We start from the raw sequence: 8,429 nt of genomic DNA, 5'->3' as shown, positions 1-8,429 counted from the left end.
GAACAAAACAAGAGTGGGTTATGGGCAAGTAATAATATGTAAATATTATATATTCTGACAAGTCAAAAGAGTGCAATTGAAAAGTGGGACCAAAAGGGGCAAAGCCGGCCAGGTGTGGTGACTCACCCCTGTAATCAGGCCAAGTGCGGTGACTCACATCTGTAATCCCAGCACTTTGGGAGGCTAAGGCAGGCAGGTTGCTTGAGCTCAGGAGTTTGAAACCAGCCTTGGCAACATGATGAAACCCCGTCTCTACAAAGATAAAAAATAAGCAAGGCAGGTGGCATGTGCCTGTAATCCCAGCTACATGAGAGGCTGAGGTAGGAGGATCACCTGAGCCTGAGGTGGTCAAGGCTGCAGTAAGCCATGATTGCGCCACTGCACTCCAGCCTAGGCAACAGAGTGAGACCCTGTCTCAAAAAAATGAAGACTTTATAAAGAGAAACAAAAGGGATAAAATGGAAAATAGAATCAAATCATTACCTGTTGTGTACAGATAATAGATGGGCGTCAAAGGGCACCACTTAAAACTGACAGATGGTAAAACAAGTAAAAATAAAGGGTACTGAACATTAAAAAAATGTATTACTACAAAGGTAACTACTTAGAATAAAAATTTAAATTTTCCTAAATACCAAAATAAAAATTTAAAAGTCAAAGAGGGTATACCAAATAGAGAAGGGGAAAAGCTAGTAAATTTAGGATAGTGCACATGGTAATCTCACTGTAAAATAGTAGGGTGAGCTGGGTGCGGTGGCTTATGCCTGGAATCCCAGTACTTTGGGAGCCTGAGGCGGGTGGATCACCTGAGGTCAGGAGTTCAAGACCAGCCTAGCCAACAGGGTGAAACCCCATCTCTACTAAAAATGCAAAAATTAGCCGGTCATGGTGGCATGCACCTGTAATCCCAGCTACTCAGGAGGCTGAGAGACAGGAGAATCACCCGGGAGGCAGAGGCTGCAGTGAGCTGAGATGGTGCCACTGTACTCCAGCCTGAGAAACAGAGCAAGACTCTGTCTCAAAAATAAATAAAATAAAATAAAGTAAAATAAAAGTGTGGAATTGAGAGTAAACATTATAATAATATCAAAAAATGTGAATATGCTTAAGTTATCTGTTAATAAAAATGATTTAAAAGTTGGTATACAAAAAACCTAACTCTATGCTATATATAAGAGATACACTTAAAATGAGTGATTCAAAGAGGCTAAGAGTAAAGAGGTAGCAAAAAAATGTACCAAGTAAAAGAAAGCAGAGGACACAGTGCTGTTACCAAAGTAGACTTCAAGCCAAAAAGCATTCAATGAGACAAAGAAGGAAATTTTATCATATTAAAAGCCACATTGTACTGTGAATGAAAAATTATCTGAGACAAGTCTCAACCAATTTAGTTTATTTTGCCAAGGTTAAGGATGCACCCGTGACTCCGCCTCAGGAGGTCCTGACATGTGCCCAATGTCATGGGGGTACAGCTTGGTTTTATACATTTTAGAGAGACATATGACATCAATCAATACATGTTACGATGTACATTGGTTTGGTCTGGAAAGGCAGGACAACTTGAAGCAGGGGCTTCCAGGTCATAGGCAGTTTTAAAGATTTTCTGATTGGCAGTTAGTTGAGTTATCTAAAAACCTAGAATCAACAGAAAGGAAAATCTGGATTATGGTAAGGGGTTGTGGAGACCAAGGTTTTATTATGCAGATGAAGCCTCTAGGTAGCAGGCTTCAGAGAGAATAGGTTGTAAATATTTCTTATTTTTAATAAAGTAAGACTTTTAGTAAAGAGTCTGTTCTATCAGCCTTAAGGTCTGTATTGATGTTAATGGTAATGAGGTATGTCCAGACTGCCCCCCACTTTCCATCATGGCCTGAACTCGTTTTTCAGGCTAACTTTGGAATGCTCTTGGCCATTCCAAATCTGTTCAGATGGGTGGGGGGCTTAGAATTTTATTTTTTGTTTATGCTACATTGAAAATTTAATAGTTACGAGTATCTAGGCACCAAATAACCTGGTAACTACCTTTATGAAATACAAGTCATGAGAGATGCAAGGAGAAATAAGTAGAAACATGCTAATAATAGAACCCTTTAACACATCACTCTCAAACAATACAGGTTAAATAGACCAAAAAGGTAAGGTTGCAAAGTAGCTAAACAAAATAAGGTGGATTTTTTAAGGCATATATCAAACACTACATCCTGATAATAGAGAGTATACCTTTTTCTCCAGTGCACATTGAATGAAAATTGATCATATACTTCAGTTCAAAGAAAACGTAAGTAGGCTCCGTACAATAGAACTCCTTGATCAGAATGCAAAAAAGGTAAAGAAAGAAAACAAAGAAAGATAAAAAAGTCCTTGACCTTAGAAATTTAAAGACTTTCTAGCTCTTGGGCAAAAGGGAAATACAGCCAAGCATGGTGGCTCATGCACGCAACCCCAGCACTTTGGGAGGCCATGGTGGGAGGATCACTTGAGGTCAGGAGTTCGAGACCAGCCTGGCCAACATGGTGAAACCTTGTCTCTACTAAAATACAAAAATTAGCTGCGCATGGTGGCAGGCACATGTAATCCCAGCTACTCAGGAGGCTGAGGCAGGAGAATCACTTGAACCTGGGAGGCAGAGGTTGCAGTGAGCCGAGATCATACCACTGCACTCCAACCTGGCGACAGAGTGAGACTCCCTCTCAAAATAAATAAATAAATAAATAAATAAATAAATAAATAAATAAATAAAGGGGAAATACAAACAGTAATTATAGGATGTTTGAAAAATGATGATAATAAAAACATTACATATCAATCTGTGAGATATATTAAAGTAGGGATCAGAGGAAATTTATACCTCAAAATATCTATACCAATTTTAAAAAGATAAAAATAAATGAAAACTATTAAAAAGCAGGTCAGCCAGAAAAAGAAATTAAGATCAAAGATTAATTAGGAAAAGTCTTTTTAAAAAAGATATTGCAAACAACTTTATGCTAAAAACAAAGAGAGAACTTGGATAAAATAGATAAATCCCTCGAATAAATTCAACTTATAAAAATGTACACAAGACAAAAAGAAAATTTGACTAGCCATATATCAACTTTAAAAAATTAATCCAAAATTTAAAATCTTCCCACAAAAAAAAAAACTCGAAGCCCAAAAGGCCATACCAGTGAATTAATCCGAATATTTTTTAAAGCGATAACAAAAGAGGGAAAAAAAATGACCTCAAGTTCCAAAGACATTTTGTTGGAAAGTCTGTTAGTCAACCTGTGTCTTAACTACCACAGCTAACCAGAACCAAAGCACCCTATTCCAAAGCTCTCTCCCCTAGTGTTGGGAACCTGCTCTTTCCATCCACAGCTCAAGGCAGGAGACAACCACCATTTTGTCTGTATGGTAGGAACAAGAGAGCACAAATACCTTGCAGACAATGACCAGAGTGGCACACACTAAAAGAGTTGCAGCTTCTAGGAGCTCAGTAGCAAGCCCAGCAGCTCACGCTATGTTTGTGTTCCAGCAGTCAACATGGGAGGAGAACATAGGTCAGAAGACAAAGGGATGAGGATAGGGAATTTAGAAAAGCCATCCTGGGCAGGATAGGCTCTTTAGACAATGTGTGTACTTCCAAAGGGAAGGAAGCAATGAAGCCCTTCATCTGACCCCAAGAGAGACATCACTTTCTTTTCTTATTCTTCCAGTTTTATGACCCTCCTCCCATCAACACCCCAAGAACTTCTTAGAGACCAACACCCTCCTCCCAACCTCAGCGCAGGACTTCTTAGAGACAAACACCTTAGGGGCAGAGATTTAAGTACTTTGTGCACTCTTTTCTTCCTCTAACTCTAAGGAAGAGACATTCTCCCAGATTGAATTGCAAGTCGAGAATACCACTGCATACCCAGGAAACACATCCAAATAGAATATGAAATTGCTGACTGCTCAGAGCCTTGTGCTGCATTTAAAAAAAAAAATTATCTAGAAAAAAAGTTTATTCCTGATAAAGACTCACTGATGTTAGGCTGCCTGTCTTCCACTTGACCTCAGCACCATCCCCTCTCCATCTCTGTTTATCCTTTCCACTCTGCCTTGTGCCCTCGGAGGCTGACCTGTACAGATGGCATCAAAAGGCCTTTTGGCTCCCAGTTGGGTCCAGCCAATGTGGAACACTACCATAAAATGGGAGGGAGGAGGGGAGAGATGGGTCAGTGTACCCGTGGCCTCCCTCCCTGCAGAGTCCTGGCTGATTCTCAATATGGCAGCATCCTGCTCTGATCAGGTTACTCTTGCCACCTGATTCTGTCTCTGAGTCCCAGTAACCATTCCTCTTTTCATCCTTCCAGGCCCCGAAACACACCCTTCCACCCTCTGTTACTTCCTCTGGGGCACTGCATGGTCCCCTGTGGCTTTTCTATACGTAGCCTTCTCATTTCAAAATAGTCCATTTATTAACCTCTTTGAATACCTGCCATCTCCTCACACTCTGCTGTTGAGCTTCTGACTCTGCAGTGAAGAAAATAAACTCTCAGAAAAGAACTTTAGCCTGGAGATCCCAGGCCATGCTGCTGAATCAAACTGCAAGGTCATGGCAAGGAGGGTCTGTCCCTAATTGTCACTTCAGGATATTCCAAATATGAAGATAGGAGGGAATACTGGTGTCCAACTTTGTTAAGCATAGAAAACTAAACCAAGATTGGATGTTTATTTTACTTTAATGCAGTATCTGCACAGTAAATGTTTGCAATTCAGAAGCATTTTTCCCCAAATATTTAAGAAATAGCCCTCCTCTCTAACAAGTATTTTGAAATTGTTATAAAATTTTGTTTGTTTTCTCAGGTTTTTATGTGTTCAGGTCATTAAAAAAATCATCCCTGCTTGGCTGTGCTACTAAAATCTCAACTGCCCTGTGGGTGTGGCCAGGAAGAAAGACAATGCTTGCCACCAGTCCTGCTGGGCAGTCCAGCCTTGATCCAGAGGTCTGGGAGGGCATGGGTGATGTGTTCCAACCCTATTTGTATCACCCTCTAATTGGAATCCTGGTTTGTAGCCCATTCTGAATGAGCCTGCTTTAATTCCCTAAACAGATATCTCCAAATGAGAAACAAAAAAAGAAAGTTGTAAAGCAAATGACTGTCAGGTGTTTGGTCCAGTCTGACTTAACCAGACACTTCAAGTACAATTAAAAAAAAAGAAACATAATTTTGGAGCCAGAAGACCTGGGTTCAAATTCTGGCCAATGTACTTAATATATCTTGTAGATGCTCAACTGTTCATATTTGTCATCTGTGAAGTGGGTATAGTAAAATGTTCCCACCTCACAGTGTCATAAAATGTAAATAAGGTAATTTGCCTAAAAGCATATTAAAATCAAATATGCCAGGCAGATTTTATGTTTGTTTTTGTTGTTTTAGAAACAGAGTCTCACTCTGTTGCCTCGTCTGAAGAGCAGTGGCACGATCATAACTTACTGCAGCTCACACTCCCGGGCACAAGTGATCAGCCTCACAAGTAGCAAAGACTACAGGCATGCACCACCATACCTGGCTAACTTTTTAAATTTTTTTTGTAGAGACGGGGTTTCTCAGGCCGATGTTGAACTCCTGGCCTCAAACAATCCTCCCACCTTGGTTTCCCAAAGCTCTCAGATTACAGGCCTGAGCGACTACACCCCACCAGATGTTTGTTTTAACAATAATTTTGAAAAAACAAAATAGTAGAATCTAAACCATTTTGTCCAAAAGTCATTCACCCAAATATTAATTAAGGGCTTGGCATTGATTCAGAAGATGTATACAGCATGAAGTCAGCCTCTAGAGTTTGCAACATAATTAGGGAAACAAATATAGCTTTAACGATTATTAGAGTATTAGCAAGTATATTCTGGTGGCTAAGTTGTGTCATTTAAAAAAGTTCTTTATGACCGTGGTTCACGGAAGAAAGAGAGCAACATAGATTCATTGCTGTAATGACAGAGGTCTTCACAGAGGAATTTGGAGTGGAATAATAATAGGAGTTAACATTTATTGAGTAATTCTTATCACTTTAAGACATAATTTTGAGCTGTTTATGTATTAATGCATCTAAGCCTCAAACAACCACATGAAATAGTTATTACAATTTTCTCCATCTACAAAGGAGGAAACTAAATTTCACAAAGTTTAAGTAATGTGTTCATTGTGCAGAATTAAGCAAGTGGAAGACCTAAAATTCAAACCTGGACAGTCTGACTCCAGACCTCTGCTTTGACCCTTCCCGACGATGTGGGTGCACCTGGTACACCTGCTAACACATGGCACAAAGGTTCTGCAAACTCTACTGAACAATTTGCCATCTGGCTCCTTCCATCTTGGCTCCTTCCTATCCAGTAACTAAATGAGAACTAGAAAAAGCTGTTCTACTTCCAGTCCACGGGTGACCTGCTAAGTAACCTTGGGAGATTTCATATTTCCTGCCACAGCTTTGTCAGCCTTAATGAATTTCAGAAAATATAATTAAGTACAGTTTATTTGAGTGCAAAGCCTGAGGATGGCCACCCAAGACACCAACTCCAAACAAATGGGGTCAGCATTCCAAAGTGGAGAAGTTAAGGTTTCACTTAAATAGAAATCTTAGCAGGATTACAACATTTTCCATACAAGATCAGTGCATATGCCACAGAAATTTAATTGGTTAAAATTGCTACATTCCAAGGCAGATTACTCTATAACTCCCTGAGGAGGGGTAGTGATCTGAGTGGGTGTCTTAGCTCCAGCACTGTTTGGTCTTAATTATTTAGAGAAAAAAGAAAAGAAAAAGGCAGAAATTGCAGCTGCAAGCCACATGACTTAGATGGCATAGCCACCTTCCTCTCAAGGCTCAGGATAATTTAAAGCTCCCACCAGGTGCAGTAGCAAATGCTTGTAATCTCAGTACTTTGGGAGGCCAAGGTGGGAGGATCACTTGAGCTCGAGAGTTTGAGACCAGCGTGGGCAACATGGTGAAACCCTATATCTACTAAAAATACAAAAATTAGCTGGGTGTGGTGGCACGTGCCTGTAATCCCAGCCACTCGCTTGAACTCAGGAGGCGGAGATTGCAGTGAGCTGAGATCGTGCCACTACATTTCAGCCTAGCAACAGAGCCAGACTCTGTCTCAAAAAAAAAAAAAAAAAGAAAAGAAATCTGGTCTCTACAAAAAATACAAAAATTAGCTGGGTGTGGTGGTGTGCACCTGTAGTCCCAGCTACTCAAGAGGCAGAGATGGGAGGATCTAGGTTGCAGTGAGCCTAGATCATGCCACTGCACTCCAGCCTGGGCAAAAGATTGAGACCCTGTCTCCAAAAAAAAAAAAAAAAAAGTGAACGTGGTCAATTTTTTCTTTAAATTATAATTTTAAAAGTGTTAAAAATGTAAAGTTCCAACAGCTTTAAGTTTGAATTATTTCAAGTTTGAATTTTTTAATTTCATAGCTTCTTTATCAGTAAATCCAAAATGATACTTCCACAAATGTGCCTCAACTATCAGAATAAAAGAAACTGTGAGAATAAATGGGAAAGGCTGCTGAAAAATACAAATGACCAAAAAGAGTAAATTAATTGTCATCATTACTATTTATTTTTTACTGTCTATCTAATCCCATGGCCAGAAGGTATATTTCTAACTATAATCTGTAATGACAAAAGGAAAGTGGGCAGAAGCATGTGCCTGGATCGGCATGGCCCAAAAACCTCTGCAGGATGAGTTGCTGTGTGTGCAGGTCCTGCAGCAGATGGAACAGCAAGTGTGCACATCTGTATTATTCAGGTGACGCGTGGATACAGAAGAAGGAGAACAGAAATGACTTTTAGAACCAGTCTTGTTTTCTGCTTGTGTTATTTTATACATGACTACTTAAATTCTCATTTTCAAAATTGTCTGAATATGCATGTCTTTGATGCAAGCAAGACACAGAGCTCCTAAATAAAAGAAGAAATAGGAATATAAGTAAATAGTAATGAGCTGTTTTTCTTTCTTCTTTAAAATATATTATTCTACTCTGGCAGCATAGAGAAGCCCTAAGGGAGCATTAAGTAGAATTTTAAAAAGCACTTCCTCTGATTAAGTCCATACTAGCTTCGTGATGACACCTCAGCAAACTCAGTTGAATGAATTTCTGAATGAATAATAAGCGACAGAAATCAATCAGATATCTCTGCTGCTGCCAAATTTACAACATGACAATGACACTGCCTGGGAGAGAGCTAAGATTGGCCCTTGGACCAAGTGTGGGAGGCTTAAAATGCATAATGTGGAAGTTATAGGACAGGAAGAATCTATCTTGCATTTGATAACCTGAAAAAGGGGATATAATTAATATTTCTTGGGCTTGCCATGTCTGGTGAATTAAAGGGAATTTTTACTTGACTATAGAGAATGCAGGAAAAGAACCATAGATGTGACAGAAATATTGGCGAGTA

This window comes from Nomascus leucogenys, chromosome 5, assembly GCF_006542625.1.
Source record: "Nomascus leucogenys isolate Asia chromosome 5, Asia_NLE_v1, whole genome shotgun sequence".
NCBI classification, from domain to species: domain Eukaryota; kingdom Metazoa; phylum Chordata; class Mammalia; order Primates; family Hylobatidae; genus Nomascus; species Nomascus leucogenys.
The sequence above is the reverse complement of the archived record's forward strand: the minus strand, read 5'-3'. Positions refer to the sequence as shown.